We start from the raw sequence: 18,761 nt of genomic DNA, 5'->3' as shown, positions 1-18,761 counted from the left end.
AACAGAAGACAGAGATTGGTAAATGAGAAATTGTCAGAAATGGGAAATATTTGGATATATATGCCGATACATACTTGTTTCTTTTTTTGATCTTCTTCTTCCGTTCGCTTCTGCTGCTCTGCACTTCTGCTCTCTCTCTCTCTCACTTAGCTTTGCTTCACAACCCACACAGGTTTTCCAGACCAGAATAAAAGGGAGTCTGCAAATATTTTTTTCTCATCCACTGTTATTATTATTATTATCTCGTGATGTTTTAACGTCAACACCAACCTTAAAACATACAAATTTTGGTTTTTGACGTGTCAAAATAACAATGGTCGATCGATGCACCAGCCATGCTGATTTTTTCTACGGGCAAAAATACCCTTAACCTGTTGTACATTTTTCAACTGTTACCTTTTTCACTATTTTTTTCTTCCTTGTTTTTTCGGGTACAGTAATTACCTTTGCCTTGGCCTTGGGTGAGCACTTATGCTCTTTGGAAAATGGAAACAACTGAAGGGGGGTGGAAGCGACTCAACGAGATGAATAATTAGTGGTCGATACATAATTAGAGAGAGAGAGAAGAAGAAGAAGAAAGAAAGAAAAGTAAAATAAAGGAATTGAGCCAATTGCATTTGCAGAGAGAGTTGGTTGTTTGGGGGGATTTTAACCAACAATAAGAGAAAACAGTGTCTCCCTAGCTAACATCTGGGATCACCTAAACAGGCAGGTTCCCCTTTTGACCTGACCTGTAATACCTTCTATGTACGTACAATAACCCATGGATATGGGGTCCCTAATCTCTGCATGTGCATCACTTGTTCCTATTTGTTAGAGGGTTACGTGACACATAAACAGTTGAACAGTGCTTAATTTAATATCTTATAAGATCTATATAAAAGAAGGTGGTAGAGCTAGCAATGGTATGCCTGTTCAACAAAGAAAGGTCACATGGCCTTGGCCTCTTGGGCTCAGCTACAGGCTTTAAATCTCCCACATATTGTAACTCTTCTCTAGTTCCTTCCTATATTTAGACTTAAGTAGCTTAAATTTCTTTCTTAAAATAGGATGATATAGGTTGGTGTTCCGTACTTGTTTTACATTACTTCTCAAACTAGAAAAAAAAAATCTTAATAAGCAAATCCTGCAACCATTAAGCACAGGTTGATTTGTATTCAGTGCATCTTCTAATGATTAATTCTAGCTAGGTGTGTGTTAATTTGTATAAGTATGGAATTTAAATTGAGGTATTTTACGTGTTCATGTTGATAGGGTAGTTGAGGAGACTAGTACTGTTGTAACCTCAGGAAAATCTTTACCTCCTTGGTTTTAATGACAGCTATGTACCCTACCCATGTTTAAGAACATCCTAAGCTTTTCACATGGTAACATATCTTTCTACTTGGGACATGGCTTAGATGATGATGAAGATGATGTTTTGAGCCATACTTTTCAATGTCATTGGTCCCAATCTTCTGCAACATTAGGTTAACATTGATCTGTGCCACTGTTACAAAAATCCATCTATTTTTGTAACTTAGGTTGCGTTTGGAAATTATGCAAATGGAGTGTAAATTCTAGTTCAGGGTAAATTTTCATTCTGGTTCATTTTTGCCTGTATTTGGCAACATTACATTTATGTATTGACAAATGAGAGAAAATACATTTTTTAATGCATATTTACATTGATAATAAGATGTAAAAGTACATCAATAAAACAAAAAAGAATAAATTTGCATTCAAGTGGGCTTTTGATAAAAATGGCATATACTTTATTGGAATTCATGCTTGCATCCATTACAGTTAAAAGTCTGTTTGGTAAGAAGGTAAATTTGTCAGTGCAAAATTAACCCAATTTTATAATTTATATGGACTGTTTTACACTCTACATATTTGCATTCACACTTATTTCATCGTTTCCAAACACAGTCTTAAGAAATTGACTTAAAATAGAAAGAGGAGTGCCCCCTCTCTAAAGAATCTATATAATAGAAAGAGGAGTGTGTGGATACCATGGGTCTCTCACCACAAGCCTCACACGGAGTCTCCCTTCTCTAAAAAAATCATCCTCAATTCCCCTCCCACCTACTTTTCAATAATCAATGTTTGCAACATTCCCCCCCCCCCCCCCCCCTCTCCATTAAATCCCTTATTTCCCTATTAAATCCCTTATTTCCTATTAAAGTAAAAATGGAGGAACTTTTTACTCAATATTTAAATTTGTATACTAGTCATAAATGTTAATTTTATAAATATTTATGTGTATGGACAAATTTAACAAGAAAACACATTTTATTATCTAATAAAAACAGAAATTATCTTCAAAATGATTAGTACTTAAAATGAGGGAATATTAATTGTAAAGTGCAGAATTAGGTTTACAGTAGGAACAGGAATCAGAATCAGAATAGTCTATTCCTCCCGCCTATTTGTTTTAGATGAAAATTGGAATTGGAATCAGCTGGAATGGATTCTCATTCTCATGCAAGGGTGGGGAGCGAATGGCCATTCCCTCAAATGGGAGAATGTTTTTCCACCAGGGATGGGAGAATGAGATTCCGACTCTACCCAACCAAACAGTTGGTCCGATTCCAAACCCTTATTCTTTCCTCTAAATTTTAATTTAGTAGATTATAGGATATATTTATTTATAAAGTATTAATCATAAGGGGAGTACTTGTATGTGCGCACGTGTATACTGTGTATCACATGAGATATGAATTTTGTCAACACTTGCAACAAAAAAGAAGGAAGGACATATATAAATAGATAATCAAAGCAGTAGATTCAAAGGGACCATGTGCTACACCACCTCATCCTCTCATCATGTGGGAGTTCAAAGCACATGTATTAGTGAGGAAGACATAAACATCCCTTTCCTGTCTGTTCAAGATTCAGAAAACACCTATGAACAGGAATGCTTTTATTGGTGCCAAAATATAAAATATAAGACAGGAGTACGTACTTTGATAAGCATAATTTCTTTCTCTCTTTCTTTTTTTTTTTATTTTTTCGTTTACCATTTTAATTTTTCTTTTGGGTGTTTACATATAGGTAAAGGAATGGTCTTCTATTAAATGAACCATGGCATTTTGCGTACTGATTGGATGTTCGACAGATTTCCTTCTCATGATCATCAATGTTCTCTCTCATGTGGCAAGTTTCAAGCCAAAAACTCAGCATCATGTGGTTTATATGCACATGCTTTCCCATATTCTTGACTTGAACTAATTCGTATTGCTTTCTTTCTTTCTTATTTAAGAAACAAGAAAGAAAAATATAAGATAATGATTATCCGCCATACAATACATTACAAGGTCAGCCAATTCATTGATGTTGTATTTGTTTTCGGTGTAAATGCAAATTAGCGTAAAATTCTATTGTCGGTTCGCATTTATACATGTTAGTGTAAAACTTCACACCTAATCCATATTTTTCATGCATTTGTTTTCAGTATAAGGTTAATGTAAACCTTCTCATTGGTTGACTTTTCCATCGATTATCATATTAAAAAAACTCCAACGGTCTGCTAAAATTTTAAATCCATCGATTGAGTTTTACATTGATTTACCAAAAAACAAACGCAGCCTGAATTGAATTTTTGAACCTAAATAATCGCAATTCCCAGCAAAACAATCGTGAGCCTAAACTTGGGTAACTAAATTGCACTCCGAGAGGAGATTAAGTAATAAAATGCTTATAGTCATTATTCGCATTAATTGTTCCAAATATCAATAATTATAATTAAATGATGCATCAAATCTTCTAACCGTCATCTAAGGGGTAAGCAAGTCAAGGTACTTGTAAGCTATTCGAGCTCAATTCACAGATAATCAAGTTTGAACCCAACTCAAGTGGCTAATCGAATTGAGTTAAAGTTTCATAATTGAGTGGCTCATAGGCCTAATTGAGTCTTTAATAAAATATTAATTTTTAATATGTTTTTTATTTATAATACTCTCAATATATTATGTTATTTAATATTTTATGATAACAAAAAATAGTCGTTTTTATTGTTAATTAAAATTGTATAATGCAAGTATTCAAACTTAAGTTCAAGCTCGATTTTGGTTCGATGGTAATTGAATTGAGTCGAGTTGATACTCAAGCATGTCAAGTATTTAATCGAGTCAATCAATTAACCTCAATTGGGAAAAACAAAGATTAATTGATTTCGAACCCAATTTCAAGTATAGGAAATTTTTTAACTCCATGAGAATAGAACCATCCAATAACCATTCCATTTTTATATCAGTCATTATTTGTATGAGTCTTCAGATGATTGAATTCATACCTATTCATAGGCTAGGCCGGGCTTTGTATATGTATTAATAGAATACACTCAAGCTCAAGCCTAAGCCTGGCCTGACCATCAAGCCTAGGTCTTGAGCCCGAGCCCAGCTCTCATATAAAGTTTGAAGCCCGATCAGAAATTTGAAAACAGAAATTTTTTTCTTTTTTATTCAATAAAAATATTTTATTTATATTAAAAACCTTCAAAACTCAAAAATAATAAATGCCTCACTATTACTTACAACTCAAAAATTATAAAAAAAAAAATCCATTTATAACCGGTCTCAATCGACCTAATTATATGTATACAGAAATTAATATGTCTAATTAATATATGCATAAACAGTAAATTTCTAACATCACAGAGGGTACAAGTACTGAATCTTTGACAAGTACAAGAGGATTGTAGCTACGAACAAGTAAAATTTTACTTGCGACTATTGTTGAAATTTTGGGGAGGTGGTTGCAATTATCAACTTTGTGGAGAGGTTTCAACAATTTAGCTCCCAAAAGAATAAACAATAATTAAAATGTTTTAAGACTGTTGTCGTAATAAAGCTACAAGTGAGGATTGAGAGATTCTCCGTGAAGAAATCAGTGAGGTGTCTAGTCCCCATTGTACATTAGAATTCATCATCTCCCTGAACGTCCCGATTCGACGGCTAACGTTAGCAGTGCCCGTACCTCGTTAACGGTGTCGATCGTATATTTAACGCCATTAGACGATGCACAAAGGGGGACTTCTCGTCGTCCTCTCGACAGCTGCCAACTGACTGGGCATTGCACGAAAGCAGTAATTCTCTTGGACTAATTTGCCCCGGCATCAATCCGTCATTACATAACGGAAATAACGGCGGTAACGGTAGTTAACGTCTTCAATGTTAAAAGTTAAAACTATAACGATAAACAAGTGATGACTGTTGATTGTTGACCGATGCCAACTTGCCAAGCACCATAGCTGCCACTTTGGCTAGTGTGTTAGGTTCAGGGTTGCCCGTGTATTTCACCCTTTTTTTTTTTTTTCTTTTTTGGGGTTTTAATTGTTCAGTTCACTTCAACAAATCTTAGCCTCACGGTAGGATGAATTGAGGATACATGCTAAATTCACGGGCAGGATGCATTTATAGGGGGGTTATTCGACTAAGAGAGGGCAGTAATTTCAAATTTCTGAGATGTAATGCAGATTACTTATTCCTTTTTTTTTTGGGATTTTTAGACTACAATCCTCTCAGAAATCAAAATTGCAACCCCCTCCTAATCCTAATCTATTAATAGCTCCACCTAGGGGTGGAGTGGTGGACTGAATGGTAAAAACCACATTTTTTTTTCTGATTCGGTGTCCGGAGGAGTATTACTTCATTACGGCAGTCTTGACTTGACTTGTTCGTGTTTTGTAAACTTAGCTGGCCCACCCGAACCAATTCTTGGCTCAGTTATAGCCCTCGTTGATATGGTCGTCTCACACAAGGGTTCGTTTGGCTTTTTCTATGCTTAATTCAAGATTTTTATCTTTTGTATCTGTTCTTCAAGGGAGCTTATAATTTAAAGATATAGCACGGAACAGAAGGGAATGATAAAACAAGATTCATGTGGGTGGTCCCATCTAATTCGGACAAGGCTTAGACGATGATGACAATGATAATGATAAAACATATTCTTAAAGGATTTGTTTTTAAGGTTAATTGGCAGATTCGCCATCTCATAAATTTTTATCTACTTGTATGGTTGGAAGCAGGCTAGGTAGTAAAATTTATCACAATATATGGGGCAAATTGAAGATTATTTTTGTAGTTTTAAAGTGGCTCTCTCCTTTGCGCACATCTATGGAGAAAGATATTGTTGTTGTGATGATTATGAAGATGAAACGGATAAAGCAAGATGTTCTGATAATTAATTATACATGTAGATTGACACATAAAGAGTGAGAGGAGAGTTTGGATAGGCTCCCCACAGCACATCCCTGTAGTGCATCAGGAACATCTTCTTATGATAAGTACAGAAGATGTTTTCAATGCACGGATCGGAGGATGTGTTGTGAAGCGTGTCCTGTGGGCAGCTAGCCCCTTGAACAGGCAAGGAGGCAATTGAAAATGAGACAGAAGCGCGAGCTGTCTCTCACCAACAAGCTGAGAGTTTTAAACCAAGGTTGGGATCGATCTCCCCCATTAAAATAGGTTGCAATAGCCATTAGCTTTCAAGAAGCTATATATATATATATATATATATATATATATATATATATTGTGACTTGGTGATCTAGTCAGGGCTGTTTTTGGGCCGGATTCATATTGGATGCAGTCGCATCTGAATCCACGTACGTATACCAATTATTGAACATGCAAATCCGAATTCAATCTCAAAGTCTGATCAGATTTAGAGAACTGAATCCTATTAGACTCCGATCGAATCCATCGAATTCATATTTAAGTTCATTACCTGTAAGATATAATTAAATTTATACAAGTATAAAATATTGAATTTATTATTATAAACTATATATTATAATTATAAAATTTAATTCAATGGACCTTAATTATCCGATTACTGGATGAAGTTAAATCCACATTCAATCCAATTATCTAAATGAATCATCTGAATCCAGAATAATCAGATAGGGATATCAAACTTCTGGAGTCCATTAGCAACCCTATTGATGACCAAGAACCCCCTTATATGTAAGTAGGCCCTGTGGAATGCTACCATCATAAAGACAAGATAATAACCTGAAATTGATGTACATGAAATAGCAATACATGAGCTTTAGTCCATGCTTCATTCAGTGCCCAACATCCTCTAGAGTCTAGACATATGGCACTCATCTATAAGTCTACAACATATGGTAGAAAATGTTTGTCAACATGAAAGGAAAAGAATCATCTTTGGCTCTGTGACTCTGTCGCCCAAATGCTGATACATGGGTCCTCCATATTCTCTCCGGTCTTCCAACACTCCTCAAAAAGATAACATTTAAATGGGTATTAAGGGAAGAAAACAAATTAGGCAATTTTATTACATTAGTACCAATGAAGCAGTGATCGACAGACGGACCTTTTGCCAGAAGGGGTGGAATCAAATCTTTAAGGCACTAAGGAACAAGATTGCTCTTAAGCCACTTGATCTGCAAAGGTTGAGAAAAAGGAATAAATATACACCCAACTAAGTATACCTTCAATTCACCTTGCTCCCTTGCAGAAATACCTAGCCAATCTCTAGAAGGGAATAGTTAATCGATGTCCTTTTCAGCCATCCATTTTCCATATCATCCTCACTGATAGGATGGAATATAGTAATCTATCTTTAAGCACAGATGTGACTCATACTAGTGATCAAGAACATTGAACAGAAAAGAATTTTGCAGCAAATCTGTCTATCTTCTACTTGAACCCCTGTTAAGAATTATTAAGACATTGAAACATTCCATGTTTATGGCATTTTCGGTAGAGGATAGTTGAATTGATGATAAGGGAGTTTTTTCAACTATGAATTATTTTCTTTGCTGTGACTTCAAGAAAACTCGATCCAAACATATGATTTGGAAAATATTAATTTGCTAAAACAAAAACATATAGTAGATATTGAGTGTGGGTTGGCATGATCCACACAAGTTCTAGAACAGCATTTGACATGTTTTCCCCCTCAAAAGCATTTTTTTTTTGGGGGGGGGGGTGGTGATGCATATTTATGCTCTAGAATATGACTTCTATGGTAGAGATGGCTATGATCACTTGCCTATAAAAATTATTCCTTCTTTTTCTCCTTTTTATTATAGCAACTAATTTGTTTGCCAGGTATTAATAGTCCTTGTTATTGGTATCATATCTTTACTTTTTTCTTTTTTGTCAACGACTCTACTAGGATATTTAACATGTTTCAGTTAATCAAACTGTGAGCTCTTTTTTAAAACTGAACCGGTACCTTCGATTTTTGCAATGCCCTGAACTGAAATTGCACCAATACCACCGGTTAACTGGTTGGCTAGTTTCGATTCTTCAATTTTTGCACCAATAACGATTCTTTACAACGGATCTTCTTAGAAGCTTTTGTGTAATCTTTATGTATAGAAAACCCCAACTCTTGGGTTTACCTTATATCTGATTTGCTTTTCAGCTTCACTTAACAGCAAAAATAGTTTATCAGACATGCATCCTATGCTATTTGCAAATTATAACAAGCAAACAAAAAAATCCTAAAACAATGACCCTGACTGACTGACTCTACAATTTATAATTTTCTTTAATCATTATTATTCTTTTTTCTTGTCAACTAGGCCATTTTAATTAGTGGGGTTTACTGGAGATATCGTCCTTTTGATTCTCCATAGTTGCAAGCAAAAGTTCTAAACCACCTCTCTGTGGTAATTGATAAAACAGGTTGAGATCGATGTTATATATCCTTGTAAGTTACTCTTCACCTGTTTAACTATTTCTTTTTGCTTTGGTTGCAAATAATTTTTGTCTTTAATTTCCAGGTACCAACTGCCAAGCAACCTCTGCTGGTACTGTTGAAAGAACTGAAACTTAACCCTCCTTCATCCAAAAGAAATTAAAAGCAAAAAATAAAATATAAAAGGAGTCTCCACTCCCCCAGGTCGCCCATTCCTCTCCTGACATAAATGGAGCATCTGTCCATGGGAATATATTGTTAATAAAAGAAAAGGCGTGTACTGAAGCTTGAAAATTGCGGGTGTATCGTCTCAGTCTCTCAGACTTTTGACGCCTGTAGCATTGTCCACAGCACCTGATGAGATCGCCTGCAACCTGAGACAAATTAAAAAAGCATGCACCCTCCATTAGTTTAGTTTTATATTCCACTAAAATCAATAAAAAGTGCCAACTGACTTGAGTTTCTTCTTCAAAGATGCAGTGCAGTAGAAGCTACTCATCAGTGGCGGAGATTCACCCACCAATCTTCTCAGAGTTTTGAGAGTGAGGTCACCAATGAATTGAATGTAGAGTTTGCATTATTTCAATTTCTAGTTTTCTCAAGGGAAAATCAACAGCACTAGTACTGTTCACAGATGTGATATGACTGGTATTGTACTACTGCTACTGCTATATATATATATATATATATATATATATATATGTGATAAGGAAGTAGTCGTGTACGAGCACTCCCTGCCATCAACTGCATGTGGACCTAATTATACTTCAGGTTGTGGGAAACGGAAATTCTAATCTCTAATGGCTTTTCATGATGTTTCTTTATTAATTTAACTACCAGATTTTGTTTGGTTCTTAACTATCTAGTTCTAGGTAGAAATAGAAAGAGTAATTGGTCGACTAGTCTCAACCAATTTAAGTCAAGGTTATATTTGGTTAAATAACAATTAAACTAGCTCAGATCGATCATCACACTGCTATTAATTAAAGGGTAGAGACCCCCTGCATGCCTAATCATTAATTTATTCACCAAATTAGTAATTGGTTGACTCCCAAGGTACAATTTGCTTAATCAGATCACTTGTGGTGGCGGGTTGATATATAATCCAGCCCGATGAGTTCACTGTGTAAAACAGTTGAAGGGTTCGTCTGAGCCAAATCATTATCAGTGTAAGAAGAAAACATGTTTCTCCATGGATGACCACATATATCTCTTATTAGTTATTTCAGTCTCGTTGATAAAAAGATGAAATATATGGACAATTCAGACCATCCATCACCATCAGAAAGGGACGCCATTTACTTCTAGCTAGATTGGTCATTCATTTAGTTCGATTCCTTTGTCCACATCAACTTTTTATCCTCTCATTTCTTAGTCTTACTCTTACATCTCCATTCCTATTTTTTTTTTTTAAAGATAAAAAAAGAAAATGGTGACAGGCCGGAAGCTTGTTCAATTGGTCAGTCGATTTTAAGTATCTAATGCTTAATGCACCCTGAGTCCCTGATAGGCCAGAAGCAGAGGTGTATATTTGAGCCAAGACGATTTTAAGTGTTCATCTCCATTTCCTATATGGTTCTGTGAATGGAAAACAACAACACACCACCACTGAATTTGACAAGCAGATGAAGACGTCAAAGAATGGCAAAGCCTTCTTTAATTTTCCTGCAAACAGCATCAGAATGTCCTTTTTTCTCACCCTCCCTTTTCGACAGTCAAAAATCTCAACAGTTCAAATCCGAATAAAGCAATTCCCACCCCCCCCCCCCCCTTCCCTCCTCACCCAAGTGAAGTTCTAGTAGACACAGAAAAGCAAATAAAAGAAAACAGAAAGGCATGGCCTCGATGGGACCTTGATTATGAACCGCTCCATGTCCCCATCCGATATATATATATATATATATATGGATGAGTCATGCATAATGCTGCAAATTGGATACCGAATATGGTTCAATTAAAGGTTGGGATCCATGCATATGACCCGAATTGATCCTCTTACATGGATCTAAAAAAAAATATTGCAGATCCCGTCCAATAATGACCCACCATGGTTACAAAATAACCCAAGCAAAAGCTCCTTTACTTCTACAACCACTTCCCCAAATTTGGGTAGGCTTTGTTCCGCTCCAGACCTAATCTATTTCATTATTGCACTGTTAATCCAAACTTATAATATATCAAAGCTCCTTCAGATGACAACAATGGTTATGTTACGTTGTGATTATTGCAATTAAACTATCAACATTAATTTGAATCACTGGAATTGAAGGCGGGGCCAAACTTTCGACAAGGCTGAGACCGTGTCCTTCTCAGACAAAGACTTGAAAGGAGGAGAACCAAACTTGTAATAATAGTACGTCCTCATCATCCTTTAACTACTTCCATGGCCCATCAAATGATCTTTTACTAACAATCACATAATATTTTCTGGACTAGAAACCAAGAACCCAAACTCAAGCGTCCACAGTTTTTTTTTTTTTTTTACTTTTTTCCCTTCTTCTCATCAGGCTAGCTATATCCAGTACTGATGGAGCAGCCATCAATATCAAACGTTAACCCATGCCGGAAAACATGTTTTTTTTTCTTTTCTTTTTCCTTTTAATCCAATTTAGATTTTAGACTTATCTCTTGGAGGAATGCAAGTGAGGATTGAACTCGCAACTCCAAAATTGTGGTACAAAATCAACATCCAGGTATGGAGCAAAGCCAAAACGTGTATAATTCTAACAGTCAATAACAGTGTGTAGATGAGGTATATATATAGCTAGATTAATTGATGCATTTCAAATACAGCCCTTGGAGTAACTCCTCTAAAAGGAAAGAACACAAGAGACATTCCTAAGGAGCTAAGTTACATGCCCTAATAACCAACAAATCGCATTTCCTTTTGATCTCTTCAAAGGTCTAATTAATATATTAGCTAGCTTAATTTGTTTCATTATCCAAGTGGGTTCAAATAGAAACCAAAACCAGAAATTTTAATCTCTTTATCAGAAATGGAAATGGTACGTGGGAGCATTACTCTTGCTGTACTTAATATTTTCTTCTCTAGCTACTTTATATATGGGTCTTGTGCCCATAAAATGGCAGCTAACTCATTATTAATTGCACTTAATTTTAAGAAAGAAATTGAGCTTCTTAATAGGATTTTCTAAATAAACAATATTTCTGCCTCCAATTCAGGACAGAGGAAGGTTGAGTCAGTTGATAGAGTGCCCATATATCAAAATCACATGATTTTGATCTAGCAAATTAAAAGGCTTGCCTAATTGGTTCAATTAGGGTTCTTTTTTAGATAATACCACATGGAGTAAGTCTGGTCTAATCCAAACCATCCACAGCAACCACAAGAAAAGGGAAGTTGTGTATTAATTATGTGTTCATTTACAGAGTTCAATTCGATCAGTCCCATCTCTCACCATTTGTTGGAGCTTATCCCAACTGAGATGTTAGCTACCAAAGTTTAATGTTTCAATTTTTATTTTAAAAGTGCAAGAAAAATTGGCTTCTTTTAATTTGGATGACTTCTTTACAAGTGCACGTTAATTGAAATTTTAACAGTTATAAAAGGGTGGAAAGGGAAACATGTTGAGCCCATTTGAGGGCTACCTAGCATATCCCTATATTGAAGATTCATGGATTTAGATCTCTCCCCTAAACAAGCTGACCAGAAAACCTTTTTTAGAGCAGGTACATGTTGTGGATGCTCTTACAGACTCTAACAGCAGCAGTGATGGACAACAACAGTAATGGGCGATTAACTAAGTCTTATCTTATTCAGTGTTCCTATCTAGATACAGTGTCCCTATCCTATCCTATCTAGCTAGACACATTTCTATCTTATCTGTTCAGTATTTTTATCTTATCTGTTTTCAGTAGTATGGATTAGTAGAAAGTCTTATCTGTTCAGTGTTCTTATCTTATCTGTTCAGTAGTATAGATTAGTAGGGAGTCTTCCTAATCAGTAAGGAGTCTTCCTAAAAATAGGACTCTTATCTTCTTGTAATCTCCTCTTTAAGGAGCTGATGATATTTAATAAAGGAATCAAAAATTTCAGTCAAGAAAGAGTAGAGGAGAGTTAGTGATCTCTTGGACAAATCACCATTAAGGTATTAAGATAGATTTCTCAAGAAAAGGGAGGAACAAGGGAAAACCTCATGTTTTCCTATTCGTGGGCCCATAACAATCTGGTACCAGAGCCAGGCGTCATGGGTGACCTTGAGCAGTTGACGACTAGGGTGCATGAACTGGAGCACAAGCTCGTGGAAAACAACACGGAGGTGCGCGAGATCAAGGATGTCGTCTGAGAATTAAGGCGCTTGATGGAATTATATTTTTCTAGCAAGGAAAGGAATCCGGAAGGGGCTGCAACCACAAACGGCCGCCGACCAGACATGGCAAAATCGTCTGGCGAGTAGCAAGTCGTTGCCCAGGGAGCCGCGATCGTTCCCAAATACAGCAAGCTGGAGTTCCCTTCCTATAATAGCGCTGGAGATCCTTTGGGATGGTTGTACAGATGTGAGCAGTTCTTCCGCAACCAACGGACAAAGGACGGAGACAAGGAAAGCTTAGTCGCATTCCACATGATGGAGGAGGCACAGCTCTGGTTTTATATATTGGAGCAAGAGGAACCCGGGTTTAGTTGGACCCAATTCAAATCCTACTGCCTTCTCAGATCTGGGCCCCCATTAACAAGCAATCCATTAGGCGAACTTATCAACCTCAAACAGACAGGAACGGTGGCTAAATATCAGCGTCAGTTTCAGACCCTCCTTGCAAGAGCATCATCAGTACAACCAGACCAGCAAGTTGACATGTTCACCGCGGGGTTAGTAGAAACTTTGAGGGTGGATGTGGAGATGCAAAATCCCCCCAACCTGGTTACTGCTATGAATTTGGCTCACGCTTTTGAACGCAAGCTGCAACTCAGCCGCGAAACTATCAGTATAGGGCGGCCTCCGACAACATGGGCATCCCCAAAAACACTCGGAATGGTCCCATCTTCAGCAGCCAGCTAAGAATAGAAACCACAGACGAGCAACAATTCCATACCGGCATCCAATGTGGGAAGTAGCATTGTTGCACCCCCTATTAAGCACTTGTCCAAGGCTGAGATGGCGGAACGCAGGGTGAGGGGACAGTGTTTTAATTGTGATGAACTTTACTCAGCAGGGCACAAGTGCAAGAGACTTTTCTACCTCCTGGTGGAACAAGAGGAAGATGAGGATGAACCCTCTTCATTGGAACCCGATCCAGGAGGGCAAAATCATTCCACCTATCTTGGATTCCTTTGACTGTGTTTCAAGACACCTATCATGAATTCGAGCTTGAGGACAAGCTCTTAGTCCAGGAGGGGAGTAATGTTGTGGATGCTCTTACAGCCGCTAACAGCAGCAGTGATGGACAACAGCAGTAATGGACGATTAATTCAGAGTTTAATGGGTAGCAACAGTAATGGGCGATTAACTCAGTGTCCCTATCCTATCCTATCTAGCTAGATACATTTCTATCTTATCTATTCAGTATTCTTATCTTATCTGTTTCCAGTAGTATGGATTAGTAGGGAGTCTTATATGTTCAGTGTTCTTATCTTATTTGTTCAGTAGTATAAATTAGTAGGGAGTGTTCCTAATCAGTAAGGAGTCTTCCTAAAAATAGGACTCTTATCTTCTTGTAATCTCCTATTTAAGGAGCTGATGATATTCAATAAAGGCATCGAAAATTTCAGTCAAGAAAGAGCAGAGGAGAGTTGGTGATCTCTTGGACAAATCACCATTAAGGCGTCAAGATAGGTTTCTCAAGAAAAGAGAGGAACAAGGGAAAACAGGAGGTTTTCCCTATAACAAGATCCTATTCACGGGCCCATAACAGTACATCTGCAGCCGCAGCACTCCCTTGTGGTAGTGGTCATGTTTTCATTGGAGGGAAGGGGGATTGTAATATGAATCATTTTTCGTCATTCTGTTCTATTCAGTGCCATATCTTTACATCGACTTGTCACTATCTTGTGCATCACACGATCCTGGGGTAACCTGCTCTTTCTGGGGAGAGTTTTCTACTAAATTCACCCCCTCCTCACTCCTCACCCTAATATCCACCTGCATGCTAGCTGCAGCTTTCTCTACCACTACCTTTAAACGGTCCCATATAATATTGAAGAAATAGAGTGATCTTTTCTCTTGCCTCGTTATGGTCTGTCCCTTGGGCCCAGGTTATTCCTATGGTGCCGTTGTTGGGCCTACAATGCTGAATATGGGCTCCGGTTCCGCCGAAACCAATGTTATTGCTAACCCATCGCATCCTTCCAGCAACCTATCTCCATCACTTTGAGATCTTCTACTTCCCCCAACCGATCCCCTAAACCGGCTAGACCATCTCCTCCGAGGTTAATGGAATCTCCCCCTCGAGACAAATGCTTCCCATCACTTCCCACCACGAGCCTCGCTCACTGAAGCCCCCCCCCCCCTGCCCAAGTCCCAACCAGAGTGGGGACAAAGCAAGGTGCACACCTGGTCCAATAACCTATCTCAAGAAGCTTACCATGCTGAAGAGAAATATCTAAAGTCTTAACTTGAGACTGGATTTGGTCCTCACACTGTCCGCGCGTACATCGAAAACATCTTTATACTCATTCGGGATTTCCTACCTATTCTCTACCGTCATGAATTGGTGCCACACATCTCTATTATGAATTGAGAGATTCGTGGCTGCAATTCATAGCGGGTAGAGAGTGGGTAGAAAAAATGAATAGGAAATTTAAACTCCTTTACACTTGTATATTTTTATTCATGAGAGATATTCTTAATACACGGCAAAGGACTGGGAGGACCGTACCCAAATTCTCTTAAGTTATATAACTAATTAAGTTAATTATATAGTAGAAGAGACACGTATGCATGATGCATTGGCTGGTATCGAAAAAGACGCCCATGTTCCATAGATGAGTGATTACATTCAATTAATTCCCTTAAAAAGGGGGAACTGAATCGGTTGTGAATGAATTTACATAACCCCATATATATTTGATTTTTAATTCAAAAAATCACAAAATTCTGACAAAATTAGGAAGAAATATAATATATATGAGAAGAGAGAATGGACAACTGCATTATTTTAAGTATATAGAATAGATCTATCAAGCACAGAAGGGTTTAGAAGACGAGTTGTGTAGTTGGTAAGTTCTCGTAAGTAGCTACGGTTAGGTGGTGGTGCGTTAAAAGCAGTCCATGTCTTCACTGTACGTCCTCCAATCATGTGGTAGTTTAATTAAGGCTTTTAGCTCAACAACCTAGCTAGCTTTGCCATGTAAAGCTAATCGTTTCCTTGGCATTTCTTAAAAAATCCAGAATTGCAATGTGAACCACCGAGGTTACTTGGGAAAGTTTCTTATACAAGGTGGGGTGTGGAGATTATGTCATTCAAATCTGCCCTAAAATATTACCCACATCGATCCAAACGACCTTTATTCTGGTTAATAGTTTGGACAGCCTACCTTATTCTTCCGGGTCTATTGTGGAATGAAAATTCAGTCTTTTTATTTATTGAGATTTTGAATATCAAGAAAGTTCAGGTGGAGGCCCTCTCTCATCAAGTCAACTCCATTTGAGTCCTTCGATAGGGTTAATTAGACAGTGTATGTGCCCTTAGATTTAATCAGATTAATATACTGTTACATTTATTGTAAATGAATATTAATACATAATTGATTCATGTTATTATGGTGTATTTCTGTGTAGTACCCTTAAACTGAACATTTATGAGACTCGCGCTAGTTTAGAATCTTCATAGTCGTTGGATAGACGTAGGGAGGTTTATCCTGCCAAGAATGATACTAATGTGTTGCCAAGAAGGTTGGAGTGGTTTGTCTCAGCTGTCAAGTAAGACCTGGAGCACGTGTAGTGTGGGTTTGATTAAAACTCTGAACCGGACCATTTTCCAGTTATGCCTTAAACCTTTGAGATAAATAAGCAAAACCGAAAAGTTACACCTAACCCCTAGACTTGATTTTGGTACTGCACTAGGTGTAGGATTGGGATGTCTTTGATATGCCAATCAGTGAGATCCTTAGAGGGGGTCAAAACCTGGGTATGTTGGGGCAGTCTAAGAATTCACCTGAGTGGGTGATCATAGTGACAGAATCAACTACTTTGTCGAACAAAGTAAATGATCGGGGAATGCACTCTCTCTGATGGAAACCTAAACTATCGGTAGTTGATTTCAAACTTGCTGAGATTTGTTTTTGCAAAATATATTTATATATAGATATACATATATATTATGGTTTCACAAAATATTTGTAAAAGGTTTTAATTCCCAGGATCCATGTGAGTAAAGAGTGCAACACTGTACCTTGTAGCCGAGGGAGAGGTCCTCTCTTGTCGAGCAGTGTTTGATCATTATGGGCTGAGAGGTTAAGTGTAAGACCATTTAGGGTTTTACCTTACGGGCTAATCTCACATCCATAGTCCTTGGGCCTTCATAAGGTGGCTGGACCCAAGGACCATTTAGTGTAAATGTTGGGCTTGCTAAGACCCCATACTGATGGGTCCAGGGGTTCAGTGTCTTCAGTAGTGAATTCAGCTAAGCCTTGTAACAGAGGCTGGGCTGAACCCATATGGCTTTTGTGGAAATCAATGCTAGGGTCTCACACCATACAAAGAGAACCAAACTAGCTAGCATTTAAAAGGGAAAATAAGCCATATGACTTAATGGGCCTAAAGCCCATTTCGAACTGGGCTTAAGTGATTTAAGTAAATGGGGTGAATTAGGTTTATAATCTTATTAGGATCAGCAAGAGGATAAGATATGTCTTATCCACTTAAGAATCCAGATCCAAATATCAGATTTGGATCAAGAAACTCTTTTCTAATTAAATTAGGAAGCTGATCCAAAGAAGGTTATAAATAAGGGGGTGAATTCCTCAATTAAACACAATTCAGCATTCTACGGTTTTCTCCCTCAGCTCTTGTTGCCCCTACCCTGTTCGATCTCCACTCTTGGAATTGATCAAGATTAGATCTTGATATAATTTCTTGCTAGAAGAAACAACCTGAAGTCGTGCTCACAACCCATTGCATGATTCTTGCTGAAGAACCTCCTTACAAATCCTAACTCAACATAAGTTGTGTTATCTTCAGTGGAGGCGGGATTTGGTGACCTCTTTGAGCATGAACACCTACGTTGGGAGTTATTTTCATTGATTCCGTATCAAGTATATCCCTCTCCCTCTTTTGGTTTCAGATCTAGTCCGGTTTATTTCAAGAACGAACCTTGAAAAATGGAGTTTTTCAAAATTAGGGAATACGATTCCCAGATTGGAGAAAGAAATTTTTAAAATTTCACCCAGCCACCCTGCAATGTTCAGCCATCTATATGATGAATCTCTCATCCCTTCAGTGGTATCAGAGCTAGGTTTAAATCTTGAACCAAATCAGACTTGATTTGAACCTGCACAAATGGGCAGAATCGGTTCTACCCAATTTGCGCAGATTAATGTTTTATGAGAATTCGGTTCTTAGTAATGGGGCGTATGATCTAAAAATTAATTTTTTATTCTGATTTAATTATGAATGGTTCCATGATTATTTCATGGATGTGTGGGTTGTATGTGTGATGGAGATCAAAATCTTTAATGGCGCCAAGATTTGCGCACCCTACATTTTTCTATTCTATTATTTTGGTCTTTAAATATTTTTTATTTTCTAGATAAAATGTATTGGATTTGATATGATATAATTAATAAAAAATTAGGGTTTTCTATTTTTTTTATATTGGAAAAAGTGTTGGTTCGCATATAGGAGAAAAGACATTTCACAGATACAAGATTTGCAATCTGCGATTTGCAGATATTGAATGTGCTACATGCGATTAACCTTTGTTTTGCAGATTTGCAGATTGTCTAAGAACATCACACTATAGCCCTTTGATTTATTTTCTTGCTGATCTTGATTATCTTTTTTAGCTATAATTAGTTTTCAGATCATGTTCTTGAAATTGCATATTGTTTTGGACACCAAACCCTAGGCCGAATTTGACCTAGGTTTGGTCCAATCTAGTTGGACTGAACCCATGGTTTGATGGGCTTAGTTTTCTGACCCAAATTC

The 18,761-nt window shown here is 37.3% G+C and overlaps 1 protein-coding gene across 2 annotated transcripts in view; it reads right to left on the bottom strand.

The window, feature by feature from the left end:
• LOC104597886 (agamous-like MADS-box protein MADS2) overlaps positions 1-614 on the bottom strand; it is a 28,334-nt gene extending 27,720 nt beyond the window's left edge. For both annotated transcript variants that reach the window (XM_088886487.1, XM_010259656.3), the window contains exon 1: positions 75-614. The gene's annotated coding sequence lies outside the window, so the exon portion shown is untranslated. The remainder of the gene's footprint in view (positions 1-74) is intronic.
• Between the last annotated feature and the right edge of the window lie 18,147 nt (positions 615-18,761).

Source organism: Nelumbo nucifera, chromosome 4 (genome assembly GCF_055504915.1).
Source record: "Nelumbo nucifera cultivar China Antique chromosome 4, China Antique-T2T, whole genome shotgun sequence".
In the NCBI taxonomy this organism is placed as follows: domain Eukaryota; kingdom Viridiplantae; phylum Streptophyta; class Magnoliopsida; order Proteales; family Nelumbonaceae; genus Nelumbo; species Nelumbo nucifera.
This window is presented reverse-complemented; position numbering and strand designations above follow the sequence as displayed.